General features: G+C 42.5%; 1 protein-coding gene across 1 annotated transcript in view; it reads right to left on the bottom strand.

Moving 5' to 3' along the window:
* FAM184B (family with sequence similarity 184 member B) overlaps nt 1–18,837 on the bottom strand; it is a 176,486-nt gene that overhangs the window by 116,485 nt on the left and 41,164 nt on the right. The gene's annotated exons all lie outside the window — the stretch shown is intronic.

Raw genomic sequence — 18,837 nt, 5'->3', positions numbered from 1 at the left:
CGTTGGGGTCAGGGATGCACCACAGGGTGGTGAATCCTATGGCCGACTACTGCTAGCAGAGACGAAGCGTGAACCTAAGATCACCCAGGGCGCGGAGTCTAAGACCCAGTTTTGTATTCACCAGAGCCTTTGATGGTAAGGATGGTCTTGGCCGCAACTGGGTCCAGGTCGCATCCCCGAGATTCCTCAAGTCACACTCCGCAGGGAGAAAGGGGAAGCAGTCAGCAGGACAAACAGTGGTGATGGGCAAGCCGAGGTCAGGGCAACAGGCAGACAAGGATAACCGTGGGACATGCAAATAGTCAGGGGCACAGGCAGACAAGGAAGTCGGGAACAAGCCAAAACGGTACACGGAAGATGAACGAAGCACTCTGCAAACAGGAACTAGCAACTATACTGCAGACAGGAACTAAGCATAGGAACACTGTTGAACAGCACCGCAGACCTGTAGAGCAACGGTTAATATAGGCTTCCTGGGATGGACTAGGGTGGAGCCATACAGGAAGAGGAAGTGATAAAAAGGGGAACCAGAGCAGGGTCAGCCTCTAATGAACACATGGAGATCAGGTAAGCAGACAGACTTGTTGCATATTCATGACAGGCTATTTCAGGTGTATGTCAGGGTTCCTGAGCCGGTGACGCATTGGCGTGTCTCAGGGTAAGAGATGTCTATATGTGACTGCACATATGGATGTGTCTGGTCTGAAGAGAGGGGTCTCAGGAAATGTTATGGATAGACACATTGTTTTTTTTTCTTTTAGTAAAAGTTTGAGCCACGTGGTGTCAAATAGGCTAAAGTGTAGGATGAGGTGTTTTGGTAATGAAGTAAACACGGTAATTCCCTTATCAGCTTACTTGTATTTTACGTGTGTACTGATGGAGTGCTCTGTAAACACATAAAATATCTTTTTATATATATATATATATATATATATATATATATATATATATATATATATATATATATATATATTTGGTGTTTGGGGTTAAGTATTAACGCTCTACAGACAGAGGGGCTGAAATGGTTATATTTTATCTGTGTGTGTTGTTTTACTGTTTGTTCATGTCATAAACTGCCATGCATCTTTACATGCATTTTTTTTGATGATCTGCCCAAGGTTTAAGCTGCTATATGTATGCTGAGCTACACCACTGCTATTGTGGTAGCAAGGGCTCCGCCCGAATGCTGTCCTGTGCTGAAGGTCCATCCCCCTGTGAACAGGCCTTGCTCCAACCTGCCCCAACCCTATGTGCTCAGTATTGCACTATCCCCTGTGAAAGCAGATGGCATCCTCTCCTGCCCACCGCCCATTGCCCATACCGGATTTTGTGCTCTGCGGCCCACCGGCCCTTCTTTTCTCCTTCGTTTTGTCCAAGGGGTGGGGTATCATGCCATGTCGTTGGACAAACACGGAAGGAAGAGAATGATGCAGACCTACCTACTCCTACCCTGGATGAACATGATTGTTCTGAGCTCATGAAGGTGGAATCCGCTCACCTACCCTCTGTCCTGTGTGCCCCGACCCCAATGCCTAAACTTACCTTCTATGTTGATGGCTCCATGGGGTAACTGAGGTGGTAGAGAGTGAGTAAGGCCCTGCGTTCACTGCTACAGTTACAAAAGAAATATGGAAGGTCCTGGGTACCACATTAGAACGTTTTACATACCACTTTAACGTTTTTTTTTCACATACCATACCACCCTCAGAGCTAGTGGGAAAGTGGCCCCAAGGGGGAAGCATTCATTATCCCCTTTTGAAATCTTGTATGAAACAGTCTCTAGATTAGGTTGTTATAATCCATGACAGTTGCAATTACAGTCTGATACTATTAAGAAGAAAGGTCGGTTAAAATAGTGTAATTATAGATACTATATGAACAGATGATGTAGTATGATAGAGCCACAGTTATGAATCAAAAAGTCACTTTCCAGGCTTTGGGTTGACGGATGTATTTATTGGGAAGGAATATTGTGCTTTTAAAATGGATTCATGTAGGAGCACAATGAAACTTCCTGTATGTTCGTCTACACTGAAGACTGAACCAAGGGCTGCTATGTTTGTTTAAACAGTCATAGAGTGACAGAGCACACGTGGTTCAGTTGATCATACTGTATGATTGGTTCTGAAAACTAGTGTAATTCAATATGAATAAGTTTCTTTAGGAAATAAAATATTTAGGAAAAAGCCCAATATAAAATTAATGTTCTTCTGCAAAATTAAAATGTTTATGGTTGAAAGTATAGTAAGAAGGAAAATACAGTAATTTGGTGAAACTGATGCTTTTATGAAATTTAATTTAGTAATGGGATAAAGAGGGTTCCAATGGGAATGTAGATTAGATTAATTATATTTGTTATGGTCAACAGAGGTTCGTTAACTATAAACAGGGATGCACTCCAAGGTATAACTGAACAACTAGAGGCCACTTCACAAATGACTTTGTTAAAATCATATGGCCCTAGACATAATTTTAGCTAACAAGGGGGGTGTATTTAGAATGTTACCTGGGGACAGCGCCAAGCAATAAAGTCAAAAGTCTCGGAGTCATCTTTGACGCAGACATGACGATGGATGCACAAATAGGATCAGTCGTCAGTGGTTCTCATCATCTGCTCCGCATGCTACGTAGACTCATCCCCTTCATCCCTGAAGAGGACACAGCAGTAGTGGTTGGAACAATCATCAACTCACGACTCGACTACGCAAATTCCCTCTACTTAGGACTGGCGAAATACCAGATTACACGTCTACAAGTCGTCCAGAACACAGCAGCCAGACTGGTAACGGGTAAAAAGCCATGGGAACCAATCTCCCCGGCCTTGAGGTCCCTCCACTGGCTGCCCGTACAGGACCGGGTGACATTCAAGACTCTCTGCCTCACCCACAAATGTACACAGGGTAAAGCTCCTCAATATTTAAGTGAGAAAATAAAACCCTACATCACCCAACGCGTGCTCCGATCAACCAACCAAAACCTTCTCCAAATCCCCAAATCTCGCTACAAATCTAAGGGAGAACGTAGATTTTCGGTCCAAGGACCACGGCTCTGGAATGCTCTACCCACGACCATCCGCTTGGAAGAAAACCATCGGGTTTTTAGGAAAAAACTGAAGACCCACCTCTTCTGAAAGACCTGTACAACTCTGGAAGCCAGCGCCTTGAGGCGATTAAGTTCGCATTTGTTTGCGCTATATAAGTTTCTCACTCCCTATAAGTTTCTCACTCACTCACAGTACTGATAAAATAGTCATTTTAAGGGGGGGACTGTGATGGAATTCACTAAAATGAATATTTTGTGTTATGATTACTTTCCTCCTGAGCTACTAAAAAAATGTTACATATGTATGTGTGAAAATATGTTACAATGCTGTTACTTTCCTGAGACATTATAGGGTTAAAGGAACCTTCAGGAAGTAATTAAGTGAAGACAGCTGGCCCCTTCTACTGCACTCCTAAACTCCCTCCTTCCGGCCCATCCCATCAACTGAAGAATGAAGCCCCTGTGAAATACAATGGGGATCCCTGTATGACACAAAGGCATTTGTGCAAATTAGAGACTTTTGAAACATGTGCAGTATGCCAAGAACAGACGTCACAGGGGCGTGTAATAAGGGACTGAACTATATAGACTGAACCAATTAAATGTGCTTATGTGTGTGATGTCATTTTGTCTATAAGGCTATGGAATAAATGGGTTCGGTCTCTCTCTGGCTGAACGTTGGAAAGGTGAAGATGTAGACTGTTTCTCTCTCTGGTCTGCATGTTTCACTATTATGATTTGGGTTAAACGGCAGAATGGGGTTCGCCCTCAAATTGTGTCAGGGGTCTCAATCGTTGTCACCAATACTTTTGACAATATAGTGTACATACACACACTTTTTTTTTATATGTATAGTGAAATGCATGGAATTCAAATTGTGTTATCTTGCTGCAATTATCTGAGCTGGGACCAGCGGTGGTAATCTCCATGCGGGGCACCGGATGCATTGAGTTCTATGAGTTTTTTTTCTAAAGCACATGATTAGAGCCGGACGGCTACTTCTGTCTGTTTTTAAAGGTTTTTTAAAACAAGTGCAACCTTGCCCATTAAAAATTGCTTTTTAAAAATTCACATGACTAAAAATGTTCTCACAGTCACTTTCCCTTTAATTTTTTATCTCAGTATTGGTTGGGCCTGGGTTATTTTTAAATTAGAATTATAGGTGGGCAGGGTCATCTGTGCCCGTGCATGTGGGGATAACTTTTGTGCAGAGCGCGCTCAACAATGCTGAGACTGCGGTCATGTGAAAAATCTAACATTAAAGGCAGTTCCCTGACTTGGAGACGAGTCTTCACTGTGTGCAGTAATAAAGCGCAGAGTTCCTCTGAAGAGTGATTTGTCCCATGTTACTACACAACTGTAACTTGTATGTTTGCATTAGGAGGGACATTCTGAGCCTTCGTTCACTCCACCAGTCCAGCGTACCTCTATTACTACACTCCCAGTAACAGAATGCATGCTAACAAATGGTGAACACCACTCAAGGCATGTGCACAGAACGCCTTGTCTCACATCCAGAAGCAGGAACAAATCAGGGGTAAATGGCTGCAAACTGTAAAAAAAGGTTGAACTTTAAAAAATTAATATAAAAAACAGGAAAAATATAAAAACCGTGACTGCAAAATGAGATGAATGTTAACATGTTTCATGCAAAAACTAGCGCTTACTCATGACACGAAGTGACTGAGACAGGCTATCTCCTAAATAGTTAATTGAAGTCACAGGTGTGGCATTAATTAATGCATGCTCTCACTTAACTGGTCCCTTCCTATGTCTCGTGACCAGGATCTGGTTGCTAATGTACACCGACCACTAGGGAGGGAGCCAGAACATCACAACCAAAGGACTTGGGTTTGTTTTTTTTGTTTTTTAAATAACAAACATGTCATACTTACTTCCACTGTGCATTTCCTGAGGGGGTTACCTTGCGGGCACGCTCCCATGTTATACACTCGGCGTGCATAGCCGCTGATTGTATGACTCGGCCCCACCCCCCGGCGGCCGCATTATTGGATTTGATTGACAGCAGCGGGAGCCAATGGCTGCTATCAATCTATCTAATGAGGAGCCGATCGGCCATGGAGAGAACGACGCGGGATCGCACCCTCGGAAATTCGGGGCTCAGGTAAGTACAACGGGGGCTAGGGGGGGCCTGACACAGCAAGGTGTATCAGTAGATACGCCATCGTAACTCTGAATCTACGCCGGCGTTAATTTAAGCGTCTTCTGGAAACCAGATACGCTTAAATTAGGCTAAGATACGAGCGGCGTAAGTATCCTACGCCGTCGTATCTTAGGGTGCAATTTTTCCGCTGGCCGCTAGGTGGCGCTTCCGCTGAGTTCAGCGTAGAATATGTAAATGACTAGATACGCCGATTCACGAACGTACGTGCGCCTGTCGCAGTAAAGATACGCCATTTCCGTAAGAGGTACGCCGGCGTAAAGATAAAGCTGCCCCCTAGGTGGCCTAGCCAATGTTAAGTATGGCCATCGTTCCTGTGTCGAAATGTGAAAATTTTAAGTCGTTTGCGTAAGTCGTCCGTGAATGGGGCTGGCGTACTTTGGAGCAATGCACACTGGGATATGTACACGGACGGCGCATGTGTTTGTAAAAAACGTCAATCACCTCGGGTCACCACCCATTTACATAAAACACGCCCCCCTCATCCTCATTTGAATTAGGCGCGCTTACGCCGGCCCCATTTACGCTACGCCGCCGTAACTTAGGAGGCAAGTGCTTTGTGAATACAGCACTTGCCTCTCTGACTTACGGCGGCGTAGCATAAATACGATACGCTACGCCGCCGTAATAATGCACACATCTACCTGAATCCAGCTAAATGGCTTTAGATTAAAAAGAAAACGTTATAACCAATTTTTTTTTTTTTTTTTTTTGCCATCTGTGTTTCTCTTACTTCTTTCCCATAGCCAAAAACAGGAAGTGAGAGGAAATCCTTGAAAAATTTACCAAAAAAAAAAAGCATTTTATATATATATATATATATATATATATATATATATATATATATATATCATTTTTTTCCCTTCTTTTAACAGAGACCCTAGAGAATTATATGGCGATCGTTGCAATATTTTATGTCACACGGTATTTGCTCATTGGTTTTTCAAACGCATTTTTGTTTTGAAAAAATACACTTTAACCACAGCCCGGATGAATTTACCCCCTTCCTTACCAGAGCACTTTTTGCAATTCAGCACTGCGTCGCTTTAACTGACAATTGTGCGGTTGTGCGACATGGCTCCCAAACAAAATTGACATCCTTTTTTTCCCACAAATAGAGCTTTCTTTTAGTGGTATTTGATCACCTCTGCGGTTTTTATTTTTTGCGCTATAAACAAAAATAGAGCGACAATTTAGAAAAAAAAATCTATATTTTTTACTTTTTGCTATAATAAATATCCCCAAAAAATCAATAAAAAAACAAAATGTTTCCACAGTTTAGGCCGATAAGTATTCTTCTACATATTTTTGGGAAAAAAATCGCAATAAGCGTATATTGATTGGTTTGCGCAAAAGTTATAGAATCTACAAAATAGGGGATAGATTTTTTGCATTTTTATTTATTTTAATTTTTTTACTAGTAATGGCGGTGACCGTGACATTGCGACGGACATATCGGACACTTTTGACACATTTTTGGAACCATTCTCATTTTTACAGCGATTAGTGCTATAAAACTGCACTGGTTACTGTATAAATGTGACTGGCAGGGAAGGGGTTAACACTAGGGGGCACTGAAGGGGTTAAATATGTTCCCTAATGAGTGATTCTAACTGTAGGGGGAGAGGACTCACAAGGGGAGGAGACCGATCTGTGTTCCTCTGTACTGGGAACACACATCGGTCTCCTCACCTCTGACAGGACATGGACCTGCTGTGATACCCCATTATTTTGTAAAATATGAAAGATGATGTTATACCGAGTAAATAGATATCCAACATGTCACACTTTAAAATTGTGCACGCTCGTGGAATGGCGACAAACTACGAAACTTAAAAATCTCCATAGGTGACGGTTTAAAAATGTTCACAGGTTAACTGTTTAGTGTTACAGAGAGGTTCTAGTGCTAGAATTATTGCTCTAAGGGCCCTTTCACACTGGTGCGTTTTTCCCGCTATTTTTGCCGCGTTTTCGCGGTAAAAATAGAGCTATTAAAACGCCCATAAAACGCTCCCTATGCTCCCTCCATTGAAATTAATTAAAAACCGCTGTAAAAACGCTGTAAAAACGGAGCGTTAAAATTGCGGTAAAACACCGCGATTTTACCACGTTTTTAATTCATTTCAATGGAGAGGGGCATGGGAAGCGTTTTAATAGCGCTATTTTTGCGGCAAAAACGCACCAGTGTGAAAGGGCCCTTACTCTAAGATTCGTGGCGATACTTCATGTGTGTGGTGCAAACACCGTTTACATATGCATGCGGGATTTATATATGTGTTTGTTTCTGCACATGAGCACGGAGGGATTGGGGTGCTTTACAACTTTTTTTAAATATTTATTTTTACACTGTCCCTTTATTTATTTTTTTGATCAATTTTTTTCCTATTGTAAACATCCCTTGTAATAGAAATGAGGGATGGCAGGTCCTCTTTATGGGGAGAACAAGTGCCCAAATCTCTCCTCTACTTTTAAAACCAAAAGCAAAATTAGATATTTTGCTTTAAAAAAGACAAATGTGCTTACTTCTGCCACGATCTAATCTCTGGTGACCTCTTTGGTCCGCCGCGTGATCACTCGGATTGTTTCTCGGGCGTGCCGCGACTCCTCCCGCTGCTTAAAAATGCGATCCAGTGGCTAATTAGCAGTTCGGACCAAATTCAGGAGAAAGCCAGTCACCAGCTCAATAAAAAAAAATACCGGGGTTATGCCAGGCTGATATCTTCAGCCATAACCCTGGCAAACCACTATATAAGAGGGCCTGGGCAATCCCTCAAGGCCAGTGGCTCTCTAAAGTCAGATTCAACAACCCTCCCCCCAGGGCCTTCCTAGGAACAGACTTAAAGGGTCACTAAAGGAAAAAAAAATGTTTTGCTGAAATGACTGTTTACAGGGTATAGAGACATAAAAGTTAACCGATTCCTTTTAAAAATGATTAAAAATAGATTAAATTCAATCATATAATGTGCCTCTAGTTTCACTTTCGGTTTTAAACTGGTTTCATGTTTCTGTGAAGTAAAGAGACCCACAGAACAAAAACAAACAAATCCAGGGCAGTGTTTTGTTTTTAAAATTAATCTGATTGGTTCTGAGGAGTTTTAGACACACAGTAATGACAGCTTAGACCACCGTGAAAAAGCTCCCAGTACTGTGGTTATAAGGAGCCAGACAAGCAGGAAGTGTGGAGATCACAGCAGAATTATAGCTACTTCAAAGCAAAAACGAACAATGAGGACACAAAACCAGGACTGCAGTAAGGTAAAGGAAGCTATTTAGCTAAAAAAAAAAATTCCCTTAGTGATCCTTTAATTTCCTCTGCCATCCCTCGCCACTCCTGAAGCATTTTCAGGCACGGAGCAACATAAACCAGGAGCTCACCATGTTGGACCCTGATCCTGTAAACTCCACAAATGCAAAATCCTTAACAGTACACTCTATAAGCTTGCATAAACCATTAATATTGCACACTTTCTTGAACATCACACAGGGAGAACAGGAAAACATTCTCTCTGCTCCTAAACATTATCTTCTCATCTTGTCAGAGCTATTAAACTAATTGTAGTACATTGCGGGAGCGTGTTACAAATAACTAGTAATAATGTTTTGGTAAATCTCTTAAATATATGTACACAGTAATACTGCGCTCTATAGAAATTAAGCCGCCCTTGGGAGCCTTGTGATTTGTAAATAAAATGTATGTGAAGAAAGGAATAGCACCCACTACTAACATAACCAGCTCTTTAAATTCTTTTTAGCTGCAGCTGAGTGGGTAGGTCTACCTAACGCTGACGCATAAGTAAATAACTGCCACCCAGAGACCCATTTGCCTGTCTGCATCATAAGAAGAGAGGCAGCCTTGGATAGATTGCCCATGGTGTGGGAGTGCGCACACCAACCAATACATGCAGGCCAAACAGTGGGAGAATCATTTTCCTCATTTTACAGACTTCGTAGTTACCATTCACAAGACAGCCCAAGGTCAAATTCATATAGATGCCAAAAGTGAGTGACTGGAATGCACCCGCTAAGTGCCTCTTTACTGCTAAATGTGTGTGTTGCCATAGCTATTTTAGTGATTTGTATAGCATAAAAATATGGAATAATACATTTTAGCTACCATCTGGAATTCAGAAGCTGGGCTGCCTTTATTTAAATGCTAATTAACCTGTTTAACTGGTTCATAAAGGCTGATTACAGTGGAACGTCACTCTCCCAATCAACGTCAATTGTTTTTAATACTCATTCTGCTAGCATTAGTAAATAGATAGGAAAGGATATTCACTTATTTTAAACTTTTATTTTATTTCTTCAGTTACCATCTGGTTTCCTGCCTAGACAAATGATGTCCTACATCCCAGGAGTCTTCAGGAGGGGAGGGATTTTCTCGGCTATGCACACCCTCCTGCATGCATAATTGAGCTAAGGGCAGGAAGTTAAATGCTACATGAATTATTAGCCCTTACTCAAGATGGCCACAGCCAGGAATGCTGGGAGGGGGCGTTCAACTAGAATTCTCACCAAAATAAAGCATGGAGACAAGGATGGATGGGGGAGTTTGCTTTGAATGTTAAAAATGAATTGAATAGCGTTTTGACTTGTGGTGCTTAGATGCACTTTAACCACTTGCAGACAGTACATTGCTACTGTAGGCAAAGCAACATACCCTTACATCGCTTTCTACCTCCAGGTTCAGGGCACATGCATACACCCCCCCCCCCCCCCACCTGGCTCCCGCTGTGATTGTACATATTGGGAGCCTGTAGGCATGTTCCAGCCAATCATACATGGCTGGGACCTGCTGATCGGCTGTGTGCAATTACAGCCCAGAATTCTTGTGTTGGTACACAACAAAGAGCTCTATACGAAGAGAGAAATCTGTCAGTTTTTCATCCCTGCAAAGCAGGAGAGATCAGTTAGTAAAAGCAGCAAACTGTACAGACATTACACATAGTTAGGCACATTTTTAACTCCTTGATAGCCCTAGATGTTAATCCCTTTGTTAGTACAGTGACAGGGTTAAGTATTAGCACTGATCAGGGCGGATCCGCCCTATAGGCTCACTATGCAAGCCCCTTAGGGCCCCACAAAGCTGCAGAGGGCCCCCCAAATTACTAGAGGCCCTGCCTGGTGAGAAGTCATTTTCGGCCCCTCACCCCGCTTCCCGCTTCTCAACTCGCTGGCTGCATGGCAGAAGAGGTAAGAGGTCATAACCCCAACTTCTCACTTTAATGTAGGATGTCATTTCCGACAGCAGAACACCTCTCCCCCCAGGGGCGTTACTAGGTGGAAAAAAAACAGGGGCTTCAGCCCGAAGTCCAAAGCCGGAAACCGGGGGGGTCGTTGGAATTAGGGGTGTTGTATGTGAAGTATTTGGGTCTGGGCGGTGGGGTTGTGTGAGCCCCCCGCCCGAGCAGGAATATTCGGCAACTGCATTTTTAAATTCCCGCCTTCTGGAGACTCTGCAGGCTATGATGGACGCCAGGACGCACCACGTCACACGTCCCATGGTCCTCCTGGATTGGCACTGCAGGCTCCAGAAGGCGGGATGGAACCTATGACACTCGGCCAAACTCCGCCCCAGCCGCACTCGGCCAAACTCGGCCCCGGCCGCACTCAGCCAAACTCGGCCGCACTCGGCCAAACTCGGGCCACAGCCGCACTCGCCCATCAGATCGGTCCCGGGCCCCGGCGCTCGGGGCTAACAATACAAACCATAGGTAAATAGATTCTGGGCTTTTCGAGGGCCCATGCGGGGCTCCAGCCCCCCAAGCCCGGGCCTAACAACGCCCCTGCCTCCCCCGATTCTTAACTTTAATATTTAATGTGACATGTTACTGTCGGCAGCGTCCCCCCCCCACGCTTCTCAACTTTAATTTAATGTCATTTTGCTTAGGGCCCCAGGGAGGTCAGGATCGGCACTGATTACTGTATTAAGCAAAAAAGGATATAGGTGTCCCCTGAGCGGTAAGCAAAACAAACCATGGTCTCACCACATCCCTAAATTAGAACTAATTTGTATACCCCAAAGGTGGGGTGTGTTTCCTCGGTGGGACTTTCTAGTTGGGAGACTGGTTTGTGAGTAAGGATAAAAAACTGATTGACTAATTGACGACCATTCAGTTTTTTATGCTTACTCACAAACCAGACTCCCAACTAGAAAGTCCCACTGAGGAAACACACCCCACCTTTGGGGTATACAAATATGATTACTGTATTAATGTCACTGGTGATATCAGTGGCAGTTAGTCAGTTTTACCCCCAATGTCAGATTGTCAGCCGCACTATTGCAGTCCCATTGTAAGCTGTCGATCACCACAACTAGTAGTATAAAAGATAAATTAAAAAATTCCAGTACATATACAGTACCATAGTTTGTAGGTGCTGTAACTTTCACAAAAAGCAATCATTATACACTTATTGGGATTTTTTTTAATCAAACATGTAGCACAATACATTTTGACCAAAATTTATGAAGACATGTTTAACTTTTTTTTATTGGATATATTTTATAGCAAAGGTTTCAGTCTTTTTCTGTGTATATCACAATAAAAAAAAACTAGTGGTGATCAAATACCACCAAAGGAAAGCTCTATTTGTCTGAACAAAAATTATATACAGTACATTTCGCTTGGGTACAGCATTGAATGACTGAGAAATCGCCAGTAAAAGTAGCGCAGTGCCGAAGAGGAAAAAATGGTCTGGCCATGAAGGGGTAAAATCTTCCAGAGCTGAAGAGGTTTTACAGCAGATGATGTTAGCATGAAATGGGGAGGGGGGAGTTGAAGGGGTTATAAAGGTAAAAAAAAAAATCCCTAAATAGCTTCCTTTACCTTAGTGCAGTCCTCCTTTACTTACCTCATCCTTCCATTTTGCTTTTAAATGTTCTTATTTCTTCTGAGAAATCCTCACTTCCTGTTCTTCTGTCTGTAACTACACACAGTAATGCGAGGCTTTCTCCCTGGTGTGGAGAAAGCCCCTTGAGGGGAGAGGGGGCAAGCAGGAGGGTCAAGACGCTCTCTACTTGGCAGATAGAGAACGGAGCTGTGTGTTAGTGGGTTAGTCCTGACCCTCCTGCTCGCCCCTTCACCCCTCAAGAGGCTTTCTCCACACCAGGGAGAAAGTGCTGCATTACCGTGTGTAGTTACAGACAGAAGAACAGGAAGTGAGGATTTCTCAGAAGAAATAAGGACATTTAAAAGCAAAATTGAAGGATGAGGTAAGTGAAGGACTGCACTAAGGTAAAGGAAGCTATTTAGGGAAACATTTTTTTACCTTTACAACCTTTTTAACCACTAGCCGACCAGCCGCCATAAAACGGTTTTACGGCGGCAGGTCGGCGCGGCTGCACGAAATCACGTAATATAACGTGATTTCGCATTTTAGCCACTAGGGGCGTGCGCGCCCCCTGCTCGCCCCATGTGCCGACGCGCGTGCACCCGGCGGGTGCAATCACCGCCGGGCACACGCGATCGCTCGTTACAGAGCGAGAACCGGGAGCTGCGTGTGTAAACACACAGCTCCTGGTCCTTTCTGGGGGAGAAATGACTGATCGTATGTTCATACAATGTATGAACAGCGGTCTGTCATTTCCCCTAGTCAGTCCCACCCCCATTCAGTTAGAATACACCTAGGGAACATAATTAACCCCTTCCTCGCCCCTAGTGTTAACCCCTTCCCTGCCAGTGACATTTTTACAGTAATCAATGCATTTTTATAGCACTGATCGCTATAAAAATGCCAATGGTCCCAAAAATGTGTCAAAAGTGTCCGCCATAAGGTCGCAGTACCGATAAAAATCACAGATCGCCGCCATTACTAGTAAAAAAAAAATATTAATAAAATGCCATAAAACGACCCCCTATTTTGTAGACGCTATAACTTTTGCACAAACCAATCAATAAACGCTTATGTAGAAGAATACGTATCGGCCTAAACTATGGAAAAAAAATGTTTTTTATATATTTTTGGGGGATATTTATTACAGCAAAAAGTAAAAAATATTTTTTTTCAAAATTGTCGCTCTATTTTTGTTTATAGCGCAAAAAATAAAAAACGCAGAGGTGATCAAATACCACCAAATAAAAAGCTCTATTTGTGGGGAAAAAAGGACGCCAATTTTGTTTGGGAGCCACGTTGCACGACGCGCAATTGTCAGTTAAAGCGGCGCAGTGCCGAATCGCAAAAAGTGGCCTGGTCATTGACCAGCAAACATGGTCCGGGGCTGAAGTGGTTAAGAGAGGACTTCACAAGAAAGAACTTCACCTGAGGATAACATCAAATCTACACAAGAGCACCCAGTTTCCTGCAGAAATCGCTTGAGTAGCCCTGTTACAGAAATCACAAACCCAAGCTAAGAATTTGTAGTGCATCCCTATCACATAGACTGTATTCACATTTGTTAGGAAGGATAGATAGCATGTACAGTTTATATGTTTGTTGTTTGCATATTTTTAACACTCTGTATGTATTTTATTGTTTTCCTACAATTTTAAGTAAGGGATAACTGGCTTGTGGCGGCCAAGCGTTCATAGCGACGTCGCTTTTTGATCCTTCCATGTCGGCTCTTCCTATCATTGTGAAGCAGAATTCACCAAGCGTTGGATTGATCACCCACTAATAGGGAACGTGAGCTGGGATTAGACCGTCGTGAGACAGGTTAGTTTTACCCTACTGATGATGTGTTGTCGCAATAGTAATTCTAAAATAAGAAAGAGTGAAAATGTTTAATTTTTAAGGTGCCACACAAATGATACTGATTTTAATAAAAAAAGTATTTTATTTAGAAAAGGTAAAAAATATACAAGTTATACTCAAAAGTGAGCAAACAAATATATAAAAGAATCACAACATGATAATATACAATAAGGCCCCTTTCACACTGGGGCAGAATGTGCAATGGCGGTATAGCGCCGCTATTTTTAGCGGCGCTATACCGTTGGAATTTCCGCGAAAATGCGGCTGTATTCGGCCGCTAGCGGTGCAGTATTAACCCCCGCTAGCGGACGAAAAATGGTTAATACCGGCCGCAATGCACCTCTGCAGAGGCGCATTGCCGGGGGTATTACCGCGGTGTCCCATTGTTTTCAATGGGAAGGAGCGGTATACACACCGCTCCTCTCACCGCTCCAAAGATGCTGCTTGCAGGAGATTTGTTTTTTCTCCCGCCAGCACAACATAATATACAAAAGGGATAATTTTAAGGGAAACACCCTAAAAATCTAATTTTTCCAGTCTTTCTTTATATTATTTATACAGTATGACGGCACCTTTGATCTCTTGAAATAGCGTGACTATTTAAATACAATTTTAAGTAGTTTGTATGCACAGCATTCTGGGTAAAGGCACATTAATATACTACAGGGGTTTTTGCTTCCTTGCTTTACCTCAAAGTAACATAAAAGGCAAAGCAAAATGTCTTGAAAGGGTGCAGTATGCGAAGTAGCTCAGTACATATGTCCGTTTTCCAGGTGTCGCTCAAGGCTGATCCATTTGGGTGGTGCTTGGCTACTCACTTCAGTTGCTTTCCCCAGCCAGGAGAGCAGCTCAAGCATGGCTTGATGAATAGTGAAAAATCACAGGCGCTGGATGCTCTCCTGTATCCATCATCTGTGTCAATGTGCCCTAAAGCTACAGTTTACCTTTAGAAATGTGGAAAAAAAGCAGTAATGCCAGTTTGTCATAAAACAATATCAGTAGCATGACATCTATTAAGCTGAACTTCAGGCAGAAATACAAATTAATGAAGTAATTAATGATAAAAAAAAAAAAAAAGTTAATAGTATTTTAAAGTAAGTAAATATGTATGTAAATACCCACATTTAGTGTGATATCAGCCTTTTATAAACCACTGTACAACAGAACACATAATGGGACAGAAAGAGGCAATATTAGGGGTTAATCAGGTATACTGCAGTGCTTATATAGGCTGATGAGGGACATGCTTACAGATGAGAGAGTGATGACCTCATGAGTCTTCTGCTGCTCATTCATTGGTGGCATTAATGTGACCTAGCTGTATTGATTAAAGTAGAACAATACTCACCTTTGGTACAGCAATATGAAGTCTGTAAGCTCCCTCCTTGGAGCTGACATTTACTTCTAGGCTTCTCCTGAAGAGTTTGTAATGCACATAGCGGAGGGGTCAGGTGCATTAAACAGTTTAGGAGTCAGACGTATATACAGCCCAGTGCACAGTATCCTCTTTTATTCATTTTACCACTATCTTCCACATAGCACAGCAGTACTGTGACAGACTCACCTGGGACAGAGTCTTTTGGAGGGGACTGAATGCTCACCTCTTGCCTTGCGATCATGGGCCCTGGCATTTGGGGGAACGGTGCTCTTTGTGGGATGTATGCCTGGGACCCTGTATATGCCATTAGAGTGACTGATTAATACTGTTTGGACATACAGTGTAAGGAGATGCTAATGCCTTCACCTCCAGCCATCTGTCTGTTCTATGTGCTAATTGACACTGCTATTGTGTGAAGATGTCCTGTGTTTACACTTATGATAATGTGTATTGTATAGCAGGTGAGCGGAGACGTGACGACTACTCTGAAAGGTCATATCTGAGTCGCCTAGTCTGGGTAAATGATTAGTTAATTAGCTCATGTTAATTTATGTTATGGTTACCTTCTCTTAACTGTATATAAGGTTGCATTATTGGTTCTAATAAACACTCCATGTTCAGCAGACAAACAAGTCTCATCTCGTTGTGTGCTTGTGATCAGCTGGAATATCTGATATCTATATCCAGACTGATAGGCGGTATATGACGGGTCGCTTCCACTGCTGCCTCATTTGTGTATACACGCATGAATTTTCAGCCTACATGTGAGTGTAATTGCTGTCTTTTTAAATAAATGTTTTATTTTACAATTTTACGCTATGTGGCCACCCTTCTCTTTTACCTCCTAAAAACATCTCTGATACCAGTGGTTTGGCTCAGGAACCTTCCTTTTCAACACAAAGTTCCCCTTGAAGCCGTGTTCCATTAGAAGCATTTGATGAGCATTATATCCAGCTGCCTGCTTCCATGACCCTGAATACACATACAAAAGCCTTTTCTGACTTCTGGTGACATATGTCCCCTTAAGTCCACCATTTCCGGTAAGCAGATTACTACACTGTTGGTGGTGGTCCGATCACTTCAAGGGCGTTACTACATTCCTTGGATTCTATCCAATTTCACGTGGTGGAATATATTTTACATGAACTTTAATTAATATTTTGTGATCACGATATCATATTGTTTATTAATTCATCATGGTCTATTATTGTGATAATACACTTAATGTCACTATGTTGCAAATATGAACTGTCACTGAGTTATTTTTGTTATATACCATTCACTATCCAAGTACATTCTTATAATCTACTTGGTTTAAGCGCTACACTTTACTTTTTTCTTTCGTTATTGCTTTTTTATTCAAAATTAGCTGTGTTAGCAGCTGTGCTTTTTAGGCAGCGCAGTGTACACCATATTTTTGTCACGAGTCATACATAGGAACACACTGGAGATCATACTCCGGACGGCTCACAGACAGCGGTGTACATCACTTCCAGTTGGAGAAGGAGCAGGGAGGAGCATGTGTTTGGAAGAGCTGGGAACCCACCGGCGTCCCTGGACCCATCAGCTGCCTCTTCACCAGTGAGAAGATCGTCTTTCCCACGAGCAGATGAACCACATTATTAATCCCACATGCGCTGATATCTCATACATCTTGTGAGTTACCAATTGTCTTTTATGGAATAACATTTCTTAATAATGCTGCACTTAGATGGCGCTGCTCTCCTTTTGTCTTTGCCTTGTTACTACAATAACTTACCACCAAAAAACAACCCAAAATAAATTGTGTTGCTCCTGAAAATCACAATGATACCACATATGTGTATGTTATTTGTTGTTTGTACCTGTAGTACAGCCGAAAAGCAATAGTGCGCATTTTGCTTCTTTTTTTTGTCCTACCTAAAACACCGACACTGACTGACACTGATGCTAATTTAACCACTTAGAGTTATGAAGGTGACTCAAGCACTGATATGAATTCTTAAATAAAACCAAAAAATATAAAATAGAAGATGAACAAATGATAGAAGCCGCAACTAGAAAAATGTGCTCTGACACTGTGAAAAGAAAATACAAAAACCGTTCACAAGCTGGTATAGATGAGCTTGCCTGATGATAAGCAATCACTACAAAGGTCCTTGCTGTTTAGATGTATCCTATTCACAGACCAATTAATAGAGGCTGCTTTCACATTTGTTCCTATTCCAGGATTGCCTCATGTAGCATGGCTCTAAAATAAACCAGAGAAAATAAAACAATAAGCTAATACTGATTTCTGTGTCTGAAATATACAGATTAACTCACATTCGGTCAATGAGACCAGAGCATTTGTACGATCAGATACAATGTAGAGCTCCTCAGTCTGTGTCTCCTGGGTATCGTCACTAGGCCCCTCACCGATGCGCTGCGTCACTTGGGTACCCTTGAAAAAGTAATGTGACAAGTGACGCAATGCGTCGGGGAGGAGCCTAGTGACGATACCCAGGAGACACAGACTGAGGAGCTCTACATTGTATCTGATTGTACAAATGCGCTGACCAAATGTGAGTTAATCTGTATACTTCAGACACAGAAATCAATATTAGCTTATTGCGCTATGTTTTATTTTCTCTGGTTTATTTGAGAGCCATGCTACATGAGGCAATCCCGGAATAGGAACAAATGTGAAAACACCTGAAGTCTCTATTAATTGGTCTATGAATAGGACTACATCTAAACAGCAGGGACCTTTGTAGTGATTACTTATCATCAGGAAAGCTCATCTACACCAGCTTGTGGACGTTTTTTATAAATTTCTTTGATTCTTTATCAGATTTTGCTCACTTATTTGTTTATTAGCATTTTATATGTGATCATTTGGATTTTATCACATGTTAATTAGTTGGATTTTACCTATTGTGATTTATAAGTAATTTAACCACTTGCCGTCCACCATATAGCAAAATGACGAAGGCAAAGTGGTTCTGTTATCCTGATCGGACATCATATGACATGATCAGGATAACTAGCCGGTGTGATGTGGCGTGTCAGTCTGACACACCGCAACTTGTATCTAGGTAAAGAGTCTCTGACGGAAACTCTTTACCACATGATCAGCCTTGTCCAATCATGGCTGATTACAGTGTAAACAGGAAAAGCCGTTTATCTCCCGTCAGACGCGAGTTGAGGAGAGCCGATCGTCTGTTCCTCTGAGTGGGGGGGGTCTGTGCTGATTAATTATAAGCTCAGCCCCCCGAGGATGCCCACACTGGACCACCAGGGATGCCACCAGGCAGGGCTGGACTGGGACAAAAATTTGGCCCTGGACTTCATCCAGACTGGCCCATTTTTACAGGTCTCTCCCATGGCAGCCGGACAACTCCCACCCCCCCCCTCCAGGCCACCCAAGCCCCCTCTCTTCTTTCACTAGCCACTCTACTTTATTAGAGTAGAACGGCTGGTACTGGTACTCTTATAGGCAGTACCAGTGGGGAAGCTAGACATTATTTTACCCGGGGCAAATAATCAGTTGGGTGCCCCCCCCAATGGGACAAGATTAGGCAGA

The sequence above is a fragment of the Rana temporaria genome, chromosome 1 (genome assembly GCF_905171775.1).
Source record: "Rana temporaria chromosome 1, aRanTem1.1, whole genome shotgun sequence".
Classification (NCBI taxonomy): Eukaryota; Metazoa; Chordata; class Amphibia; order Anura; family Ranidae; genus Rana; species Rana temporaria.
This window is presented reverse-complemented; position numbering and strand designations above follow the sequence as displayed.